This window comes from Rhinolophus sinicus, linkage group LG04 (assembly GCF_036562045.2).
Source record: "Rhinolophus sinicus isolate RSC01 linkage group LG04, ASM3656204v1, whole genome shotgun sequence".
In the NCBI taxonomy this organism is placed as follows: Eukaryota; Metazoa; Chordata; class Mammalia; order Chiroptera; family Rhinolophidae; genus Rhinolophus; species Rhinolophus sinicus.
The window spans coordinates 154,663,868-154,688,178 of NC_133754.1; the positions used below are offsets into that span (position 1 = coordinate 154,663,868).

The following is a 24,311-nucleotide window of genomic DNA, read 5'->3' on the forward strand; positions in this document are numbered from 1 at the left end:
TCTTGGCTTTGGCTTGGGTTTCATAACCCATGTGCATAGTTAAAATAAAAATTTTAAGCTAGTGCAATACACAGGCACAGAACCTTTATAGATATAAGCTTCCTGGTAATTTTGCTGGGCAAATGGGGCCATTGATGTAATCCTTTTATTGGGGTTGCAGCCCTTTGAGAGTTCCAACTTTCATAGGAGTCTCAGCTTCAGCTCCCCAAATTTAGCACGTCAAGATCTCACAAATTATCACTGTATAATTTTAAAAACCAATACCTAGTCATCCACTCTCTTCCCTTGTCTCCTATGAGAGGTGTAATATCAACTTTTGCTTGCTGCTCTCCCAACATTGGCATCCTACTAGTTCCCTCACCAAGACTGGAGAGTAAGCTCCTTCACTGTCTTGTACGTTGCCAGACCAGCAGGGTCCAGCATCGTGTCAGGCATGTGACAATAATTAATTAACTTTGTTGAATAAATAAATGAATGAATGTTTCTGAGATGTAGCGCCAGACTACTTCATATAAAGAGAAATGAAACAGTCCCCACCCTCAAGGCCAGAGAGGAGACAGACTTGCAAACAAGTAGTTCTAATGCAAAGGGCTGCTATAATAGAGGGGCAGGTGAAGTATCATCAGTGTAGGAAAAAAAAAAAAGCTCTGTGGAGAAGGTGACACTTGAGTGACGCCTTGAAGGATGAGTAGAATTTCATTTGGTGGTGGAATGGAAGAAAAAGTATGTGCCCCAAGGAGGAAGCCATGATCAAATGCATGGCTGTATGGAATTAAACAGCATGTTCTGGAAACTGTGGGTCACCTCTTTGGCTGACCTATATCTTGTGGCTGGTATGGAAATGCCCATGGGAATGCCCCTTGCAGACCTCCAACTCCAGGGAGCATAGTTGACCAAGGGTCCCAGCTGTTGCTCTCTGAAATCCACACTGGGTTTCACCAAGGCCACATGCATTTTCCATAGGCTGCTCTCACCCAGTGGCTGAGTGAGGCAAGGATACTCAAACTGGTGCATTCCTAGGAGCCATGAAACTCCTTTGTTGGCTGACTTTACCTTGATGTGGGCTGACATTACTCCTTGATGGCCTTGCTGCAACTTTCTCAGACCCTACAATAGTCTAGAATGATGTTACCCAACACTTCCTCCCTCTCTCCTGTACTTGGGGTCAAACCTTCATCACAGTCTGAGAGTTCTTTCAGCCTTCTCCATCTCCCTCCCCATCTTCTCTTACACAGGTGTTAACCCTAATCAAGCTTGTGCACTTTTAATCCCGTCGTGATGTCTTCTTCTTGGTGAACCCAGATTAACACATATCATCTGCATCTTTTGCAGGGAAGATACAGAAAAAGAGATGGGATGGATAGATCTCATTAAGCATCTTTAATGCTGTTCTCAAGTTTGGAATTTAGGCAGAGGAAGTGGCAGTGAAGATTTTAGAGGAGGGAAAAGTGAGATCTAGCTCGTATTTTAGGAAGGTGATTATGGCTAAAGCAGGGAGGGTGGCTTTTTAGGAAGTCATTACAATGATCTGGATGACACATGGTAGGCCTGAAGTGTAGGAACAATTGAAATGGATGAACTGACTTCCCAGCTCCCACAGAAGAAAGTATGTGGCTCTGGTATGACATTTTACCTTCTCTCAACTTTATGGAAAAGCAAGCAACCCTTATGTAAGTTTGTTAGTGAACACCCTACATGGGAAGTATTAGCAGACAAATCATTCTGGGCCTCACCCACTGTTATTTCCAGGCATGGCTTCCCCACAGAGTATGTCAGTAAAGCACCTGACAAACAATTACAGTATATGTCTGTCTCTGTTACCAGCCTTCTTCGTTCTCAAGAGCAACTGAAAAGGGAAAGGATCCTTTTCACCTCTTTGTGAGTTTCTCTGTCCAGGGTCTCTGGGGAGCTGTTCAGAAAACAAATCCCCAAAAGGCTCCTTGTGCTGTGTGAACCCTGTGAGGTGAGGTGTGGGATGAGGGGTTCCCATGAGGGAGGTGATCTCAGGTCTCGTGGGGACAGTACAGAAGTTTCACATTTTAGATTTGAGATTAAAAGCAAGCTCAAGAAATTGCGAGCTGTCTGTAATGACCGGACATGAGGGTGCGGGGAGCGGGCCAAGGGCCTGTGACAATCCCAACTTCCAGTGCAGCTGTTCCCTTTGTACTCAGATCAGGGCAGAAGAATGGTGCCCTGGAAAACAGAAGGGCACAAGGGTCCTTAAGAGGCCCCTGGCAATGGGAAATACAAGTGCTGCCATGCCCTGAACTAAACTGTCAATGTTTTAGACTCCCAGTTGAATGGCCAAAGAGGAGATGCTTGGAGGGCGAGTTGGCACATTTACCTCTAGACACCAATTTGAAGTGAGGCATTAGCAGCTTCCTATTACACCAACAGGAAGCCTATTAAAAATGCCATTGTCCTTCCCGCCTGTGATGACAGGACTGTGAAATGACCAAGTCCACAGAGCTCTGCCAAGTCAAGAGACCCATGGAACATGCAGCTGTCGGCGCCACCTGTGTCTATCTGAGTCCAGCTAAGAGATTTCCTCTTTAGGGCGCCCCTATTGTGCAGCACTGGGTCTTAGGGAGTTAAGGGCAGGCGGAGGTATTGAAGAAGGGAGGGAAGGAAGAGCAGTTCCCAGCCCTCACTGGCTGGACGAGTGCAGCTCTTTCCGCTTCCTCCTGTGTTTCAGCAGCAATCAGGAATTCGTCTCTGCCCACCTCCCCCGACTCCCACCCCCATCCTGTGAAATGTTCTGGCTGGGAATCAAATCCAGTATGAAACACCTGCCTTTCACTGCTGTACCACAAGCACAATATACCACATGCCAGTTGGCAGTTGAGAGAAAAGAGGCCCATTAAAGAAAAGTTCCTGAAATTATTAGGAAGGGTAGCCCTGCCTTTGCACATGCTCTTTCTCTCATTTTCTCTCTCTGTCTCTCTCTTGCTTTCTCACACACACAAACACATGTGCGTGCGCACACACCCATATGCACTGCTCAGGCCTCTGAAGACTTGCAAATACCCTCAGCTACTTCACTGTCAATCAAACACTGAATAAGAGAGATAGCCTTTTTGTTGGGAGCCATGGGCTCTATGTATAACAGGTATGTGTGTAGGGCTGTGTGTATATGTAGGTGTGTGTATGTGTGTAGGGGTGTGTGTGGTGGTGGTTATGAAAGGACCAGTCCCTAGAGGGTCACTGGTCTGCTCTAAGGAGGGGTGGTAATCAGGACTGTCAGATGCTTAGCTGGGGCTCTGCTCAGAGTTGAAATGAAGGCTGCCTTGAGGCCCTTGGTGTGACAATGCTTCCCTGGCTGCAGGAGGACAGTCCACACCATGGCATTGTCACTGTCACCCTCAGGCCTGAAACAGCAGCTCCCCGTGTCCAAGTCACGCTAGCTGGCAGGCTCAGGTCTGTCTGTCTGTCGTCTTGGCCTCTCTTGTTCCATTAGTGGTAGGTGGCTCCCTGCCAAGCCTGCCTGCCCTCCCGGCCTGGCCTGGCGGTCCCAGACAGTGGGGCTCTGTGAGTCACTCTCCTGTGGGCAGCTGGATATTTTTCTATAGAGGGGGCTCGTCATTAGAGGACGCAGAGGATCAGGGGTGGCACCTTGAGCTGTTTTCCTTTCTCTTTGGCCCCATTTACTGATCCTCTTGAAGGAGCACAGCCACCGGCTGGTACCCACAGTTCACTTGTCCCAGTGAAGGCAACTTGACAGCTGCATAAATCACTGGGAGATACCACTAATAGGTTGCTGCCTGGGACTGTACCAGACCACCCAAGCACAGCTCCAGGCAGCCCTCTGAGGCCTACACACAAATACAGTAATGCAAATCGCTTAACCCTTTGTTGCCTCCCAGCGTGCTGGAACAAATGGGCTCCTGGCTTCCTCTCCTGCTCCCATTTCCCCAGACCAGCCTCTTCTGTTTCTCAATTCTCCTCTCCACCGAGTTTGACTGCTTGCACATCCCTCCCACCCCTACTCTCCAGATTTCAGCTGAGCTTGTGCACCTAGCAGGTGATGAAATCACCCAACAGGTGATGAAAAGATCTTGCCAGGGTTTTTGGCCGGGGTGGGGTGGCATTGGCGGGGGATGATGAGAGTGAGGGAGGGCAGGTCAGGCAGGCAGAGTGTGAGCTGAGCACAGGATTCCGGCCAATGCCAACTCCTGCTTCTTGGCCTCAGGTGTGGTTTCCACACAATCTGGTAATGGACAGGCGTCTCTCCTAGATGCAGAGGGAAGGTGATGATACAGTGACATTGTAGAGAGCAAACCTTGCCTGGTTTCCTCGCCTGGTGGAAAACCAGAGAGGTTTTTTCCTTCAGCCACATTTCTCAAATGCTGTCAATGGTGTATGCTCACGTTTTGTGAGGTGCCAGGGATGCCAGAGAGAATGAGACAGTATCCTGCTCTCTGAAGCCTGCAGTCCTATACAACCCAATGTGACAAGGCCTTCCTCAAGCTGGCTCTCCCATTAGGATCTGTCCTCAACTCCTGTCCCCTTGCTGATTCTTCTGCAGCGCAGCTGGCTAGCTTGGGTCTGCTTCAAAGCTCACACTGCTACTCATCCTCCTTGGGGCCTGTGCATTGTTTGCTATTTCTTTTCTTAGGAAATCTAAGAAAGGGTGTGGCTCCCTCCTCACACCCTTCAAGTCTTTGCTCAAATGCCATCTCAGCCATGCCTTTCCTAACTTCCCGATTTAGCACTGTAACTAACTCCTGATACTGGACTCCCTACTCCTCTCCCCTCCTTTGTTTTCCTTTATAGCACTTCTCGAAAGCACTTAAATATGGCATATAATTTCCTTCCTTATTTTTTTTATTGTATGCCTTCCCTTGCTAGTGTGGCAGTTGTTTTTTGGGTAAGAACTTTCAATTATTTTGTTGACTGATGTATCCTGGATGACGAGAGTATTGCTTTCACATAGGTGCTCTGTAGATATTTGTAAAGTGATTAGATGCTGTCACACAGGAACGTGCAATGAGCTCTGGAGACCTGGGGGAAATAGTGATGTATTAGCCTATGGGGTCTGGGGAGGGGAGTGTGAGTCCCAAGTTTATCAGCCCAGGGATTAATCTTCCTGTCAGAGAAGCTGGAAGCCTTAAGGGAATTAAGGAGGTTCACTTAGTCTTTGTTATCTCTTAGCATCATATCATTGCATCCAAGAAATATTTATTTACTTTCCCCTGAAAATAGTTCATTTTTAATAGTTTATTTGTGCTAGGCTATTCAGCCTATAATAGTCCCCAGAGATGTTCGTGATAATCCCCAGATGTGATTAAATTCAGGATTTTAAGATGAGATTATCTTGGTTTATCTGGGCCCAATGTAATCACAAGTGTTCTTATAAGAGGGAGACAGGAGAATCAGGGAGAGGGACGGAGATGTGGCCATGGAAACAGAGGATGTAGCCCTGTTGGGCCACAAGCCAAGAAATGTAAGAAGCTTCTGGAAGCTATAAAAGGCAAATAAATGGGTCATCCCTTAGAATCTCCAGGGGGAATGTAGGCCCACTGATACCTTGACCTTAGACCAGCGAAACTGGTTTTGGACTTCTGACCTCCAGAACTGTAAGATAATAAATCTGTGTTATTTTAAGCCATAGGTTTGTTGTAATTTGATATAGCACCAATAGGAAACTAATGAAATGTATTTTCTATAATTTTTGAACTTATTTACCCCTCAATCCTAACCTTATTTTGAGCTTTTGCTCTGCTGACATTACTCCTAACAGTGGGCACCACTCCTGCATCTTCTTTTCCATCTTTGCATACGATCTTCTCCAATTGGACTTAGTCTGTGAGTTCTTTGTCCATTCCAAGTGATTTGCATTTGTTTTCACTTCTTCCTTGTTGAGATCATTTGAGTTTGTACAGTCTGTATTGTGTCCTATATATTTACTTATAAGTGCTTTCTACCCTTCTTGAAGTGCTCTGGTACGGGTTGGCCTTTCTGTCTCTGAAATATCTCTGGTGGGATGTATACTCTGCTCTATTTCATCCCCTCAAAACCTGAAGCTTGCTAACAGTCCTTTGGCCCATGTCCTGGCTGTACCAGACCTGTGCCACCACCAAATGAAGGATGGGGTGGGTAGGAGTTAGAATTCTGGTCATTCATCTGGGCAGAGATATCTGGTGGCTTGCCTCCTCTCAGCATCCTCCTCCCTCTGTCTTTCTCTCGCTATTGTCAGGTGTCTCTGGACAAAAGGCTCTTGGTCAAAGACATTGCCCAAAGAATAGGACAGAGACATTTTTCTTAAATGATCTCCTTCAGGTTTTCCATGAACATAACTAGAAAATAGCTCTCGAAGTTCATTTTATTCATCCAACATGCATTTGTTGAATACCTGCTATGCGCAATGCTCCGTGACCACCAATAGGAAATATGAAGAACTAGGTGCAAAAACATCCCCGAATTATGTGTAGATGGCATTCCTGTGCTACTACTGGAGTATTTACAGACCTAAATGTAATTGTCAAGAAAATGTCAGTAGAGCTCAGGAGAGCTGATGGATTTGTTTTGTTCCTTGGAATACATTGGTTGTCAATCTCTTTTCAGTCTTTATCTCCCAGAAGGCATGGCTAGTCTTACTGCAGCTGAAGTAGGTTGGGTAGCGCTCAGGATATTAGAAGAACAAGAAATATGGAACTGCAACTAGAGATGGATTATGCTACTTAAGGGCTGAAAACTGGGGGCTGGAAATTTGTGTTTATACCTTTGTTGTGTGCTGTCAAATATTAATCACTTGAAATGTGGTTAGTCCAGCTGAAGACTGGGTTTTTAATTCTGCTTAATTTTATTTAAGTTTAAATCTCAAAATGATAAATTCTTCAGTTACTGGGAAGTTTTTAAGTATATTAAAAATAACTTGGATATATAAATCTACTTTTTCAATTATAAATTTTATAAAATCTAAATACAGATAAATATATATTTCTCATAAAAATTTAGCATCTAAATTGAGACATGCTAGATTTTGAAGACTTAGTCTGAGAAAAAGAATTTAAAATATCTCATTCATAATTTTATATTAATTACATGTTGAAATGATAATATTCTGGATTTATTGGGCTAAAGTAAAATATATTATTAACATTAATTTCACCTACTTATTTTCATTTTATTTTATTTTTTATGTGATTACTAGAAAATTTAAAATTACATATGTGGACCACATTGTTTTTCCATTCGCCAACTCTGTCTTGAATGATCATTGTTATCCTTCGTAAACACATCTTAAGCAATTGGAAATATTTGATCACTCACCATGATAACGTCTTCCAATTTTTTAGCAGAGTTAAGAATATAATAATTTTGGAAAATATACTTGAATCCTTGCTGGTGTTTACATAGATCCTACGTTGTAGAGCAAACTAAGGAGAAAAGACACATTTTAGCTATAAAGATTCACAGAATGTGAAACAGAATGGTGAAAACTCAATAATCAAGAATAAAACCACCAACAGTCAAATAAGCTCTCACAAAAGCACCCACACAGATGCTAGGCTCCTAATTAGCTTTGAATAAAATGCATCTTCCATAAGCTTTCAGTTGATACAGACAGAGGGGGAGCTTGAGAGATTGAGGTCATTTGACATGTTTCTTCATTTACTCTCAAGTCTCATTTGGGGCCTTTAACCACCCATTCTGTTCCTCTGTTTTCTCAGAAAAGATGCCCCTCCTCATTTATGATTTATGTTTAGATGTGATTCTGGGGCTTCTCTGTTCTGCAAAAACAGCAACAACAATAACTCAGGTGTTGTCATAGTTGTCATCACATCATCCATCACCCCGTCTACTTTCACACACACGCACACACACACACACACACACACCACAACACAACATTAGGAATAAAAATGCTGCAATAATTCAGCTATAATAGAGATTTTAAAAAATACAACAATAATAGGAGCATCTCCAAGCCCATGATTGTGAAAACTTAGATATTAAAGGAAAGGGGTGTGACTGACCTACCCTGCCTCCTTTTCCACATATGCTTAAACCACTTATTCTTTTTAAAAAAATTTTTTAAATTTTTTGGTTATAGTTGACATTCAATGTTATTTTATGTTAGGCTCAGGTATACAGCATAGTGGTTAGACATTTATGTAATTTACAATGATGCCCCTGATAAGTCTAATACCCACCTGGGGACTATACATAGTTATTACAATATTATTGACTACATTCCCTATACTGTACTTTATATATCCCCATGACTATTTTGTAATGGCCAATTTGTACTTCTTAATGTCTTCACCGTTTTTACCCTGCCTCCCAACCCCCCTCCTATCTGGCAACCATCAGTTTGTTCTCTCTATGAGTCTATTACTGTTTTGTTTGTTCATTTATTTTTTTTAGATTCCACATATAAATGAAATCATATGGCATCTGTCTTTTTCTGTTTGACTTTTTTCATTTAGCATAATACCCTTTAGGTCCATCCATGTTGTCGCAAATGGTGCAAATGGTAAGACTTCATTCTTTTTTGTGGCCGAGTAATACTCCATTGTATATACGTATCACATCTTCTTTATCCAATCATCTATTGATGACACTTAGTCAGCCACTTGCTCTTTCTGATTTTTGCTGCCGACCCAGAACACTCTCATTTTCATCTTATCTTAGCTTTACTTTCATGAAATTGTTGAAGAGAACAAGACATGTGAATAGGTTTGTCAAATGTGTCAAATGATACAGGATCCAGTTAAATTTGAATTTCAGATAGAGAACAAATCATTTTTTAAATTATATGTATGTATCAAATATTGCATTGTGGGGCATACTTATACTAAAAAATTATTCGTTCTTTGTCTGAAATTCAAATTTAATGGTGCGTCCTGTATTTTTTATGGCAAACCACCATGTTTAGGATCTATTGAACTTGATAATTGGAAGAGTTGCCAGATTTAGGAAATAAAAGTACAGGACACCCTAATATGTGATATTTGCATCATACTTATTTGTTGTTTGTCTGAAATTCACATTTAACTAGACATCCTTAATTGCATATGGCAATCGTAATTCTTGAGGAAGTGAATGAGAGCAGACTACCTGTGGAAGTTTCGGGGACAGGAATAAACATTCCTGCCTGAAGTTCTGGCAATGCATCATCTTAGATGGCCAGAAAGCTAAGGAGGCCCTGGAATGGGATGATTTCTATTCTGGTCTCAGGCAAGGGGGAGCAGCTCGCTCCCTGATTTATAGTGGGCATAGGACTTCCATAGCTGTTAGACAGCTTTGTTGAAGAGTTGCTATTCAAATCCAAATCAGACCTACTTTTATTTTTTTGGAATAGAGTGATTCTGTCCCACCTGCTCATCACCACTTTGCACCCTGATCTTGATTTATTAAGTGGAGCCTAAACCATTTCATCATTAAAGATCTGTAGCTCAGAGTTTCAAACTACACAAGAATTGAAACAAGAGTGGGGAAGAGAGGGAGGAAATGGCTTATTTCTTTGACATCTTTTTCCAATTGTTAGTTAATCATTTTGGGTTGTTAATGGAAAGACAGAAAAAAGTAGAGACAGGAGGGGGTTGACTGAGGGCTCTACAGTGTCTTCAGCCATTTAACTTCTGGCTTAATTCCCCCTTTAAAAACTTTGTTTACCCTCCCCCACCCTGCTCTCTTGCAAAATACTTTTAAAAGAACATTAACAGGAGGAGGATTAAGGATCTTGTTTTCTTTTCATTCTTTTTGATTTATGTTCCTTTGTCTTGAAAGCTCCTGTAATCTCCCACATCTTCAGAGCCAGTTCCCTGCTGACAAGGTGAAGGCAGCAAAAACTCCCCCTGCTTTGAGATAAACCACCCCAACCTGGATCGTTAGCTACACAAACTTTCTCCGTCGAGCATTCTCTTAAATGTTTGGAACTCTAGAACTTCTTCTTGACTATGAGGGAAAGCAAACATCACAGGTTGTGTCTTTAGAAGTATGTAACCAGAGCTTTTTATTAACTCTGGTGGGAGTAAGACCTTGAACTGAATTCGTCTGGTAACTCCTTTTGCAGCAGACATTTGTTGAGCTGCTACTATATGCCACTGGCTAGGGCTGTACGGGAGGCAAAGATAAATATGATGGGGTTGTATTCATAGGAGCTTGCTTGTAAAACAATTGGGGGCAAATACAATCAGTTTTCTAAGACTCCACGATGCTAATTGTACCTTCCCAGCATTGTACATGTAAACAATACATTTATACATTCACTTCAATAATGATTAGTGTCTTGCTCTCATTAGTTTCTAAGCTTCATGAGCTCCAAGAGGGAAGGGTCTGGGTCTATTTTGATTATTGTTATATACTCAGCCTCAAGGTGGCACATTCTATGCATTCATTAAATATCAACTGAATGAATGAATAGTTGAACACACTGTAATATACAACAGTTTTGTCCATCTGTCCCAAATGAAGAGTGATGTGAGCAGAGAGAAGGGAGTGACTAATTCAGGAAAGACTTTGCGGATGCAGTGAAGGAGGAACTGACAAGGTAGTAACCTGATGGAAGACTGATGCTGGAACTGGCCCCTGAGTGTCCTGGCAGCATAGGTCGCAGAGCTCCAGTCCTTGCACAGCCTGAAGGCCCTTGTGACAACTAGGGTCCAATGCTCTGTGATGTCCAAGGCTTTTGCTCTTCTCTGATCTATAGTTTTGTGCTAACTTAAATAAAAGGTGACTCCTTTCTTTCTGATCTTTTTACCTCTAAGCTCTGTTTGCTCTGCCGTGGTGGCTAGAACCTCTCTGTAGACATACTAAGTATTTCACGAGTACTCTTGAAGCATATATCTTCCATGAATTGTAAAACAGACCCCAGTGGTTTTTAAAATGTATGTCTGAAACGTGTGGGAAATATGTCCATAACTCAAATCCCAGGGCTTAGTTCACAGTCTTACTACTTAAGGTTGGTCCCACTCTTGAGACATGAACCTCAGCCAAACCCACTAGTAGCATCTTCCAGGCCCTTTACAGGTCCAAGGGCCAGGGGTCACCAGGAAGACTAGCTATGCAGTGCCCGGTGAATGGCATTTTTCATTATCAGGAGAACAAGATAATAGTTTCAGATGCCAGGGACCCTCAAAACAGGAAGGCTCCTTAGAGGTCATTTGGTTCAACCCCTTTGGGAAAAAGAGGTCCAGAGACAAGAAATAACCCGCCCAAGGTCACATTGCTAATCACTGACTAGGTGGGGAGTGGGGGACCCTGGAAAATGATTGGGTGAGTTATTGCAGCTCAGGGCTCCACTCCAGGGATAAAACTTGCTGAGAACATACATCATAACTACACAATAATGCTGCCTTACCTTCTCTACTTTGCTCTGTGTAAGAATTAACTGTGCTGAGGCAAGTCCCTTGGGACATTGGGACTGCATGATGCATCCTCCTCCAGCATCACTCCAATCTCTGCCTCCATGGTGTGACATTGCCTCCTCCTCTTCTAGGTGTAATTTCCCTCTGCCTCCTTCTTATAAGGCCACTTGTGATGACATTTAGGGTGTATCTTAGCTCAAGCTGCTATAACAAAATACCATAGACGTAGGGCTTCACCAACAGACATTTCTCATAGTTCTAGAAGCTGGAAGTCCAAGATCAGGGTGCCAGCATGGTGGGGTTCTTGGTGAGAGTTCTATTTCTGCCTTGCAGATGGCTGCCTTCTTGTTATATCCTCACATGAGAGAGGATGAGCTCTGATCTCTTCTTATAAGGACACTAATCCCATTAAGGGGGTCCCACCGTCATGAGCTCCTCTAAACTGAATAACCTCCTAAACACTCCATCTCTAGATACCATCACATTGAGCATTAGTGTTTCAACATATGAATTTGGAGGGGACACATTCAGTGCACAGCAGGACCCAGTAGATAGCCCAGGATAAGCCCCTCATCTCAAGATCTTTAACATAATCATATGTTAAAAATACTTTACTATATAAGGTACCATTCAAGGGTTCCAGGGACTAGGACGTGGCTATATCTTTGGGAGCCATTATTAGGCTACCACAGTGTCTTTAAACCCTCATCCAATTGTTCTTCAATGTGGTCTCTAGACCAGTAGCATCAGCATCATCTGGGAGTTTGTGAGACATGCAAATTCTTGGAAGCCCTAGACCTGCTCAGCCAGAAACTCTGGGAGTTGGGGCCCAGCAATCTGTGTTTGCACAAAGCCTCCAGAGGATTCTGACACACACTGCGGTTTGATGACTATTGTCCTAATCTCAACACTGTGGGGCCCGGTCTAAAGTACCTTGTTATAAATATTTTTGTTCAGAGTTCATTCAGAGATTCCTAGATATCCTCCCAACTTGGTCTCCACTTCTATGCCATCTCTGATGGATGGGTGCATGTCTGGACTGTTGTGTTTAGAAGAAATAGTACCATGATTGATTAGCAAGTTCTGTCCCGGGAGGAGAGGGAAGTGCTGCCATCAGCATTAGCCCTACCTTAGCCTATAGCTCTCTGGGGTAATTTGTGATTTAAAAAAAATCACACACTTCACATTTTCTTTTTGATGATGTTATGAAGGGGACACTTAAATTGTCCTTGGTTTGTACTCTTTTGTATTTGTAATTTTAGGAGAAACTTTCCTTTGTATTAACCACAGATATCTACCTGAGTAAAAACAAGGAAAAACAAAACAACAGAAAGAAGGTACTGTTTGTTTGTTTGTTTGTTTGTTTGTTTTTTAAGCCAAAGCTGCAAATGGCTCTGTGTTGATGGAAAACTCCGTATTTTTATTTGGCAAGTAGACCTGGAGGGCCCAGGCTAGAATTTATTCCCTTTCCTAGGACGCTCCCCTAGGGCCCTACTCCCCGCCCACAGAGTACTCTGTGGTTACTTTTCATAAACTGCCATAATTTTCAAAGCCCACAGGGCTCATAATCAGATTTGGGAAAGCTGCTCCATTTGTAAGCATCTGAGGCTGGCTTTCATGATGTTGTTCCCTAAAGGGAGTGGTGAGTGACAGCAAAGACGTCCTTTTTATTCCACTTGGGGATAATCCTTTGTTTAGCAGGTCTTTATTGTTGCGGAGGAAGTTTACTTAGCTTCTGATCCCACTGGACTGATTCAGAGACTACGCCAACACCCCCACCCAACCCAACACCTCCGCACACATGGAGCCGACTTCTGAGACGGGCGCAAGGCGAGGGAGAACACGTTGGTGCACATTCGTATTTTTAGGCAGATCTTTCTCTCTTCAGGCTTGTGGCTTTTGTCCTTCCACCTGAAACCTCAGCAGCACCCATTGGGAACTGTTCTCAGCTAGGGTTATAGCAAAATGCATCTTTCTGTGAGGATAATGCTTTGTCCTCTGGGAAAATTGCTCCTGCTGTGTGTATTTTTACCACCACCTCTCTGCCTCAAGAAAAGCCCAAGCACCTAAAATGTAGGTGCTAAATCACACTCAGTTCCTTAATATTGATCAAGAGAGTCTTCGATAAGGCTCATCTTCAAGATTCCTTCCTTTCCTTTTCACAGCATGTCCTTCTTTCAACTTCTTCAAGGACATTTTTCCCCTGGTTTAATCAGGTTAAGTCTCACTGAATCTTATTGCTTAACTATTGTTTTATTTCTTGTTCATAACCACGTCTTCCTCAATTTCCAATGTCAAGTCCCTTGATTCTTGTCAAGTAGCATGCTTTCACGAAAGAAGACAATTATTTTGACCCAACATTAACACTTTAAAAGAAAATAATCATATTAATTATAACTAACATTTATTGAGCACTTATACCATGCCTCACACTCTTTTAATTGTTTCCCATGTAGTAATTCCTTTAATCTTTGCAACAACCCCTATGCGGTAGTATTATATAGTGCAATTTAAATATGAGGATGCTAAGACTCAGAGGTTAAGTAACTTCCCCAAAGTCACATGGAATGCTTCATTTTTCCAGTTATGCTTAGCCGGTTGCCCTAAGTTAATCACAGTCTTTTGTTTGGCAAGAAGGATCATACCTCTAGGAGGAGACTGTTTAGGGATAGTAGATCAATCGCTGATCCTGGAAAAGCTTTCTCATTGTGATGTTTATTGCTAGCCTGGCCATGTGGGTTTTGAATCCCTGGGCCTCATTAAATACTAAGCTCCAAACAGCTGAGTTAACTGACTAATGAAAGGGTCATATATTTGCAAAAAGGAAAACAAACTATCTTTACCCCCCAAGTAGTATGGGTTTCATCAGCGAAATCCTATTTCTCATTTCATGGCTCAAGAACTCAAATAACATTTTCCCCTGATTAGCACAGTCGTTCCCCCCACCCCCTATCATTCTGGGCAGTCTTTTTTTTTTTTTTTTTTTTTTTTTAATTTGCAAGTCTGTTTTAGTTCCATTAGAAAAATATTAGCTAAATAAAATTTTGGTCCACTTTTTCTTCTTTACCTCTACCATTCAAACTTAAATCTTTAAATTTTAATCAAATAAAAGCAGAATCATATATCTGACATGAGAATTAAATATTTCACACCATTAAATTAATAGAACTTATCTGAATTACGTGTGCTCTTTATTATTTCTCAAGAATAGTAACTCATCTTTCCTGAATGTTATTTCTCTTTACTTTTATTTGAGTGAGTGTGCAATGCACTGCATATCCCTTTTTTTACATCCAGTAATGTGAGTGTGCATAAGTGTACTTTATAATATCAGTAACTAGATTCATTATCTAATCTTTAATTCATATTCAATTCCCCTTATTATATGGTATTTCCATAATACTTCAAATATTTTTGTCAGTCTGACACTTTCCAACATTGATTTTAAAAGTTAAGATGTCAATTTAAACACATTATTAATTTTCCAGACTAAATAACACCAGGTTCCCTTAGAGTGATGCTGTTGTCAGAGGGCCTTGGACAGCTACTGCTTCAATCTCAACGCGACCTCCTGTAGGCAAAGCAGCAACCTGGTAAGCAGCTCGTGCAGGAAAATTACTCTTGAAATACTGTTTGTAGATTTCATTGACAGTACCGAAGTCATTTATGTCAGCCAGCAAAACAGTTGGTTTTACCACATTAGTGAAGTCACAGCCTACAGCTTTCAGAAGTTCACCCATGTTTTTAAGAGCTTGTTTAGCTTCCTTTGTTACCCCTCCTGGCACAAGTTGTCCACTTGAAGGGTCCATGACTATGTGGCCTGAAATGTAAATGGTCCTGTCGACTAACACAGCTTGACTGTAGGGACCAGTGTCCCCTGGGGCTTTCGTGGTGCTCATCACCTTTCTGATCAAGGATGACAGAGCTAATCTTTTTCCTTTGAGGCCTCTTGGAGAGAACTATCCAGTACACTGCCCCTGCTCGGGACTACTCCAGAGTCCCTTTTTAACTGTGCAGTTTTCTTCTGTTGATTTCTAAGGTGCTACCCACTCTTGTTTCTTTGCATCTGTCATGGGTGCATGCTTCTCTGATAGAGGCACATGTCTTAATAAATGATGGATTTTTAAAGATTTTACGTACATTTTTTAGAATATTAGAGACTCAACTCACAGATAAAATACAGGATTGATTTTCATCTCAATTGTATTTCTAGACTTGAAGATCGTTTAATTTTAATTTGAGAGGAAAAGAATCACCATATTCAAGTCATTCCAGTAACTTTCTATAAACTGTGATTGAGGATCATTATTAGATGTTAAATTGTGTTCAGTTCTTTCTTTTCAGTCTTGAAATCCAAGTGTCTCACAGAGAGGAGTATGACTCACCTTCCCTTGGGGAAGGTATTTTTTGGCTCTCCTGGTCTCTCACCTCACAGATGTTTGTGAGATCATAGACTGGGCTGAGCCTCTGGGGATGCACTCCCCATGCACTGTAATTCTAGATGAGCAAATGCTGTAGTATACTCTATTATGTCATCATTTGACATACTTCTGACTACAGGGAAACCAGAGAGAACTAATAATAATTTCCCGTACAGGGGACGGTGCTGTACTTGGGATATAGTCAACAGGTGTGGGAACATCTGTAGACATCCAGCAGTGCTTTCCTGAAGAGTTCTTTATAAACATAAATAATTCCATTTCCAATGGATTTGACTGTATTGACAGAATAGAACTAGATCTGGAATAAACTACTGAATGCAATTAATTGATGGTTATTTCTGTAATAAAAATATCTTGTCTCTTGGGGTGGCCGGTTAGCTCAGTTGGTTAGAGCGTGGTGCTAATAACACCAAAATTGCCAGTTCAATCCCCACATGGGCCACTGTAAGCTGGGCCCTCCTTAAAAAAGTATCATGTCTTTTGAGAAGCACTTACAAAATTAGGAATTTACAAAGCATCATTTTGATAAGGGATCTGTCTCTTAAGTTTTATTTAAAAAATTAGATACAATTTTGAAAATTCTTGCCTAAGTTTATGGAGACAAAGCTTATTTTTTTTATACTCTAGGTGACCACAACACTGGAGAGTACCACAATATTTTTCCAAAATAGACTGTCCATGAAAGGTCGTGATATATCGTTAATTCCACCAGGGACCTAAACTTGAATGCAGGAGTGACCAGCAAATCCATGAATGATGTTTCGCTTTAACTTTTCTCTTTTCTTCATAGAAAGAGCTAATTGCTAAGTTGTTTTAAGTAAGATATACTTCCATAAGGAACAGAAATAAAAATCATTTTCATTCCAGCAGTCAGTTTCTTTCAACTCTGTTTCCAGAATGAAGAAATCTTGTTTGAACCCCTTATTTCAAAGGTATGTGTGGCCATTGCTTGACTGAGTGAGGAATTATAAATGTTTGATTTGAATTCTACGTCCATCCAGAATCATACAAGTATGTGCGTTTTGAATTTAGCAGAGCATTATGCTGCCGTGTGGGTTATTTTAGCAGTGGCTCTAGCAGTGGTTCTCTTTCTTTCTTGCAGTATACAAACACTTGTTTTTCAGTTAGAACTTGAGGTGTCTCCAGAAAGTTACCAAATTACACTCACTCTTAGTGAGCTCATAGGAAAATATTGCCCAGGTGCTCTAGCAAGCAGGGGTCACGATCTTTAGCCTTCTCTCCCACTTATCCTCCTCTCTTCATTCACAAGAAAGACTTCTTTAAAAGAAGCAATTGCCTTTAAGTGTCCTTAGGAATTTGAACAGATTGAAATTGCCCGAAGCTATGGGTTTACTGACTGGCTTTAAAAAATAGACATTTCAAAGATCAGGGGAGGGAGCTGGGGACCGCTTCAAAATGGCGCCATGGTTTCTTGGTTAACATTAGGCAACAAATACATATTTCAGGGCTACTAATGATCAGGAGTTGACTTGGCAGCCTACTGCAGATGTTACTAATGTGTGTGTGTGTGTGTGTGTGTGTATTTATAATCCTATCAGTTAAAACATTTTATTTTATGAAAGCATGTACCTCTGTATATGCATTTATACATTTGTCAGTTATACATTTATCAGTTATATGCATGTCCTACCATACCAACATATGATGTGTATTAAAACACAGATAGAAATGGAAAATATTAAAGGATGAAGTGAATAGAGTTCTAATATTTTCTTCCTATATGCCGTTGGTCACCCCTGGGGTATGCTTACCCTACTTTGTGATCCACTGCTCTGGAGGACACAGTAAAATATACTGCTCTTGAAGAACCCCCAGTCTAGGAAGGACCCTGTATGTGGAGTGGAAGGAGAATTGAACTGGTTGATGGTACACAGAGGTTTTGAGCTGTCTTTCTAAGTAGGTCGGAGCTGCCACTTCACTTCCTTTGTATTCCATTTTGTGAAATGAACACAAAGGGATTGAATTTACTTGTTTTATGCAGAGGCTCTGGCCCTGGGGAAAAATGACCAGATGTCTTGGGAAGCTGGAGAAGGTATTGCAGAGGAGCTGTTGGAAATTGGTGGGATTCAGATAATCAGACAGAAGGGGGCGGGGGGGGGGGGGGAAGATGGATTCCCACTGCAGTGGAGGCAGCTCCAGTAAAGGGCTGATTCAGGGATAAGGGTGGCAGGAATGAGAAAAGGTGAAGCAGAAAAGTTAGGAGCTGGTGGGAAGTGGATTTGGGCCAGATTTCAGAGCTCTCAAAGGGAAAGCAGAGAAGTTCAGCTTGACCCTATAGATGAAAGTAAGTCACTTGAGTAATAGGATGATAATTAAAAAGCATTTTTTAGGAATATTCATGTGGTGGTGGTATGTAGGGTGAATTGAATGGGAAGTAGGGTCTGGAATTAATGTTGTGGTCTGGAAGACTTGTGCATTTATTCATTCAGTTATTCAAGCTTTCAAGTCAATGAACACATAATTATAGTATGTTTAATGTACGTCAGGGTTACTGGTAGGAACAAAAAAATCATGATCTTTGCCTTCATGGAGCTTTTAGAATCGAGTGAAGGAGACAAAGACATTGATACTTAATTAAAAAGTGTAATAAACCCTATAAAAATGAAAATACTTATCACAGGACAAGCATACATTTGTGACAATCCCAGGAAGGAAGAGACACTATTCATTTAACAGAGAGAGCAAAGGATTTTGAAGCTGGTTAAGGAGAAAAATTGATGTATTAAAAGAGTCAAAGATGATCTCAGATATCAAGCCTGGAGGAAAATTTTCTGTCAAACTCCCCTCATGCTGGATTTTGATGGTTGTATCCTCTGGTGTCATTTGTTATCTGCTTTGATTTGCTGTATTTCCTGTAAACCATCAGTTTAATCCGGAGGCTTGATTAAATTCAGGTTCAATTTTGTGGCTAGATTGTATCATAGATGGGACTCTATTCTTCCCATCTTCTCATCTCAGAAGGTAACTACTGGTTTTCCTTTTATGTGATGTTAAAGTTGATCAGGAACTTTAGGTGTTGTCAGCCTGATTCATCCATTACACAGTTACTTATTCGTCTTATACATAATGGTTTTTGCAACCACTGATGAGGATTAAGGGCTTTCAAACAGTGATTTTCTAATGTGGTGATTCCTTCTATGTATATTGGCTACAATTCCCTCATCAACTGTTTATTTGCTTGTCCTGAAAAACAGATCGAACAAGAAGGGTAGAATAAATGCTTGATCATTTTCCTTTATTTACCAGTTTTCATAATAATCAGTTGGTTCTCTAGCATCCTCCAGAAGTGACCAATGTTTACTGTTTATTGTTTTTAATATCATGATGAATTTATGAGTTTTTAATATGATTGATATATTTCAATCCATTGCAGTTGTAGGGGAGGAAAAACTTTTCCTCTGTTCTTTTAGGTTCAGTGAATGGCACCTGTGGATCAAACTGATGACAGTCAGATTAACAGGAGAAAAGGTATATTATGTATGTACATGGGGGCCTCAAAGAAAAGGAAGTAAAGATCCAAAGAGGCAGTTAGACCTGTGGGGTTATTTATCATTTTAACAAAGGGCAATAAACTTGTGGGGAATTGACAAGACAAAGGAAAACGGGTTTGGGCTTCTAGAGGTGGTAAATTATAATCATATGAGGGAAATTAATGAAATATTAGGGTTATTTTAGTCAGGTTTGTTTGTATAGGCCCATTTTGGCACCATCTCCAACTCTGGTGATAAAGATTGTTCTTCCCTTCCTGGTATGAGAGGGAGGGATACCTTTACAAAGGGAAAGTTTTATCCTGCCTTTAGGCAGATGGGGGAGAGTAGAGAGTTTTTTCTGTATTTGCTCTTTCTCAATTGCCTTCAGATCAAAATAATCCTTCTGTTAAAGTGGCATATTTTGGGGTGGCATCTACTAGTCCCCTTCATAGTCATTATTCTTTCTGATGCTCAAATTATTTCATCTTTGGCAAGTAAGAGCCACTAGAAATTGGTTCCTGTTTCCTTTGAAACAGCCGAGTAGATCCTCCTGGATCCCTGATGTGACAGAAGTTCCTCTTAGGCTCCTCTTGTACATTTCTGTGTCAGACTCACAATGAGTCATTTCTCCAACGAGCGCTGGTTTCTTTCACTGGGAAATGGTTTTTGGAAACCAACATCTAGGCGCAACAAAAATATGTAATAGAGCTTGATGCCATCATTTGGACAACTTGGTCAGATCAGGGCATGCAAAAAACACTTCAAAGAAATCCTGTATACATAATCTTCTAAACCAAACAGTGATTTGGCATGCTGACCTTCTTCTATAGACTGTCGAATACAGCTAATGAAATATGACTGTAAAGGTTGATGTAAAGTAGACATAAAATACCTTATTAATTTATGACCACCCTGTACTTGCTGGGTCCCTATATGTATGTTGTGAACCTTTTCTCATGGGTAGCAGTGATGAACAACTTTCTGTAAGAAAATCTTTATTAAAACTTATGAACCCTTCTGTGGTCTGAATGTTTGTGTCCCCCGCCCCAAATTCATATGTTGGAAGCCTAGTGCCCAAGGGGATAGTATTAGGAGATGGGGCCATAGGGTGGTGCTTATGTCATGAGGGTAAAGCCCTCATGAATGGGATTTAGTGTCCTTATAAAAGAGACCCTGGAGCATTAGCTTACCCCTTCCACTATGTGAGGACACAGTGAGAAGTTGACAGTCTGCAACCCAGGAGAGGGCCCTCACCAGAACCCCATCATGCTGGCACCCTGATCTTGGACTTCTAGCCTCCAGAACTGAGAAAAATAAATTTCTGTTGTTTACAAGTCTGGGGTTTTTGTTATAGCAACCCACACTGACTAAAAGAAGCCCACAATTGCCTTATGTGCTGTTGTAGATTATAACACAAAAAACATTTGGCATGTTAGAGTAAAGGAATTATGGGTTAGGGATTTTATTTTTTTCATTTTAAAAAATATTCCATAATGATGTTATAATGCTTACTTTTTTTAATGATAAAAAAATCGCACACGTACAGAGATTCTAAAAGAACAAAAAATCCCAACTGTTAGAAGGATGGGGTCTGTTGATTCCGTTGTATCTCATGGAAAGAGAGGCAAATACCACCAGAGAGTTTTTTGAGGGATTTGAGCCTATGCAGTGTGGGAGCTGGCTAAGTGGTCTTTGTGTCTGTCATTGGAGCCCCACTGATGTTGGAGAAGCCAGAGGGAGGTGGATGAAATTGGGGGAGAACAAGGCCAAGCTGGCACCATGAGTAGGAGCTAGAAACCACAAGGATGAACTAGAACTCGTATCAGTCTCTCACCACTTGCAACTTCAATAATGTGAGTGATTTTGAGCAGAGCATGCACCTGGCCCATGAGCCTGAGAAGGTGAAGGAGAATTTGGGGACAGTGGAGCAGCTGAGGCCTGGCTGCTGCCCTATGTGAATGAGGTGAGCTGCAGTAGAGCCTGATTCCCCTAAACTGACATTCTGAGTGTAGGAACGACAAGGCTGCTGCTTCGCTTCCACCTTCCAAATCTCAAAATGTCTTTGGCGGCCCACCTTGGTTCTTTTCAGTCTCCGTCTTCATCACATGGGCGTGATGCCACATTTCTTTCTGTTGTTATTGTAGTCAGGCATTACAGATGTATCACTGTCTACAGCAAGTATTAAATATTATTTCTTTACTCTCTTACCATGATATAATATAATATAATATAATATAATATAATATAATATAATACCAGCTCTTATACTAATTTTTGCTCCAAAAGACACATTAGAGCCAATTGTCCGCCTAGGTCTTATTTTCGGGGAAACATGGTATTATAACAAAGTTGCAGGTCTTTCCTGTAGAGTCACTAGTTTGCTATGGGTGGGGGAGACCTGAAGTAGTAAATTATTTCTCCACCAGGGTGAGGACATGTAGTTACAACACTCCCTAGAATGAATAAAAACCCAAACAGAAAATGCCTGTGCCAAAATACTAGAAAATGGATCTGCCTGTGAGCTCACTGGAGATGGTGAAATCAGCAGATAGAGTTTATTGCTGATGCTGAATGGCATACAAGAAACACACCATCTCGTAAAGACTATGCAGAATTTCAAACATTCTTTCAGGTTTTGTAGTTAAGCATAGCAACAATTAAGGTAATCTAATTATGAATTTACAGTACTCCTTAATTCATGTCTCAGTGGTGGTTTTGCAGAAAAAAATCTGACTGCTGTCAAAGAAGGTTCCAAATCTATTGAAAGGCAACCTCTATTCATTGGTTCACTTCTGACTCAGTCTCCTCTCTGGGAGCAATTTCTGCACTACTGAAAGCTGACTTCTGTTTCGCCCTAACTAGCTCTGTGACCCTACTTATAGGCTCTGGAGCCCCACCTGCCACATCTTGAAATGACAGGGTTGGACATGGATGATTCCTAATGCTTCTAATGGCTTTAACGATATGTGTGACCATGACAGATTAAACGACCACTTTCCCAGAACCATCAAGTTTCTCTCTTCATGTTGCTGGAAGACAAATTTATGGCCCCATGTGACATATAATTAGCACTAAGCTTATTTCTGGCTCCATTTAATACATACCTTTGTTTTCTCTTCATTATTTCTCCTACCCAATTCTATTTCATACTCTTTCATTGTACTTTGTATTATCTTTGCAAACCATCTTAAACATACTTTGGAAAACAGCAGGGTATAAATGCACAAACATTTATTTCTATTTCATGATACAGAATCAGCAACACAGGACTATAATTAGGGAAATCACTTCCTAACAGCTGAATGCAGAATCTGGATTTCCATTATTTGAGGACTTCAGTGAGCTGAGTAGTACGTAGTGTTGTGGGGAAGACATTTCAATATGTGCACAGACATAGACACATCATAGAGAGTGCCAGGTTCTGCTCTATCCGCCCACCTCTTTCCATAGATCCTTGGCTCCAGCCTGATTCCTCTACTTTCTGTAAACATGCCCAACTCATTTATAATTTGTGATCTTTGCTCCTTGCTGTTCTGTATCCATCAACACCTTTCTTCCTCCCCAAATCACAAGACTTTCCATGCCTTACACATGCATATATTATCTATCCTTCAAGGCTCATTTCCAACTGTACTCCTCTACCCACCACCTCTTCCTTCCCCAGTGCATGCTGGGTAAGTCTGCGTCATGGACTTGAGTATTGCAGTTTGTATCATCCTGCCCTTTGTTGTTGCTGTTGTTGCTTTTTAGCACAGTATTTAGTATTTTAAGACTTGCAAAAGCTAAGTTTGATGTGGTTTTACTTTTGGGTATGCTATCATTTCTATCATAAAGAGTTGGAGTTCAAAAAATACTCCTTACTTGATCGATAATCATAATGAAAACAATGTCAACAAAGGACAAAACTCCAAGAGTCTAAAACTAAAATTTTGAAAGGGGGGATAAAGTGAAGCAGAGATGATTTAGTGGTCAGTGAGAACCCCAGTGTTTTCATTGAAAATGTGAACTCAGCCTTGTTAAAGTGGTTGATAGTTTGTTTTTGTGTCTCACCTGGTTTTCTGTGACTGGCAGGTACAGCACGAAATGTGAGTGTTCTGCAAACCATGGCTAATTCTGGAAATGCTTGTGTGGCTTGAGGTTAAGTGTCATACCTGAGCTCACACATCTTTTATGACTTCTCTCAGGCCTGGCAGGTGAAACTCCAGGCAGCATGGCAATTGCCAGTTTACCTGCCGCATTGTGCCTCTGGGTCACTCAGTTCTGTGAGCAGAACCTGGGCCCATCACACCCACTACCAGCTCCCTAGACAAGACCCACGGAGCTGGTTGCAGCACGTTATCCCAGAAAAGAATTCTGTTTCATCAGTCAAACCTTCCAAGGCAAAGAAGACCTGATCCTCCAAAAAGAGTTTTTATATACCTGTTAACTGTTTTCATGTTTTTGTTGCCAGGCAGATAGTTGTGGGAAGTAGTTTTGAAACAGATGTCAGGATCCGTGGCTTTTTGTCAATACAGTCTGACAGCTGCCCCCACATTTAGCATAAGGTGCTACTCCAACAATTTAAGAGACACATTATTCTCATTATTTGGCTTGTTAAACCACAATTCCCCTTTGAGACCCAAATTATTTAAACATAGTGAAATTCGAGGATTGGTAGCTGTCTGGTAAACATAGATTTTGTAACAATGAAAATCACAGAATTTAGAGTAGAAGAAATTCATGCTTAAGATTAGACTATTACTACAGTTTTGCTTCCAAGGTAAATACAGCTTTTGTGTGTATGTGCATGCCATGAGGTCCTGGATCAAATTTATCCAGACCAGCACTTTATCAAAAATAAAAAATTATAGATTCTTCATTCTTAGAGTAACATTCATTACTATATTTTATCAATATTATCATATATTTGCAATTTATACTCAAACTGCTTCCCAAAGATATTTAAATCAACTCATATTAATGATCATATATCACAAGTTCTGATGTAACAATTACTTTATGCCAAGCAATGTTCCCTATCTATCTAATCTATCTATCTATCTATCTATCTATCTATCTATCTA

General features: G+C 41.0%; 1 long non-coding RNA gene and 1 pseudogene across 1 annotated transcript in view; one reads left to right on the top strand and one right to left on the bottom strand.

The window, feature by feature from the left end:
• LOC141571141 (uncharacterized) overlaps positions 1–24,311 on the top strand; it is a 366,264-nt gene that overhangs the window by 103,967 nt on the left and 237,986 nt on the right. The window lies entirely within an intron of this gene.
• Positions 14,607–23,486, bottom strand: LOC109447799 (2-iminobutanoate/2-iminopropanoate deaminase; annotated as a pseudogene).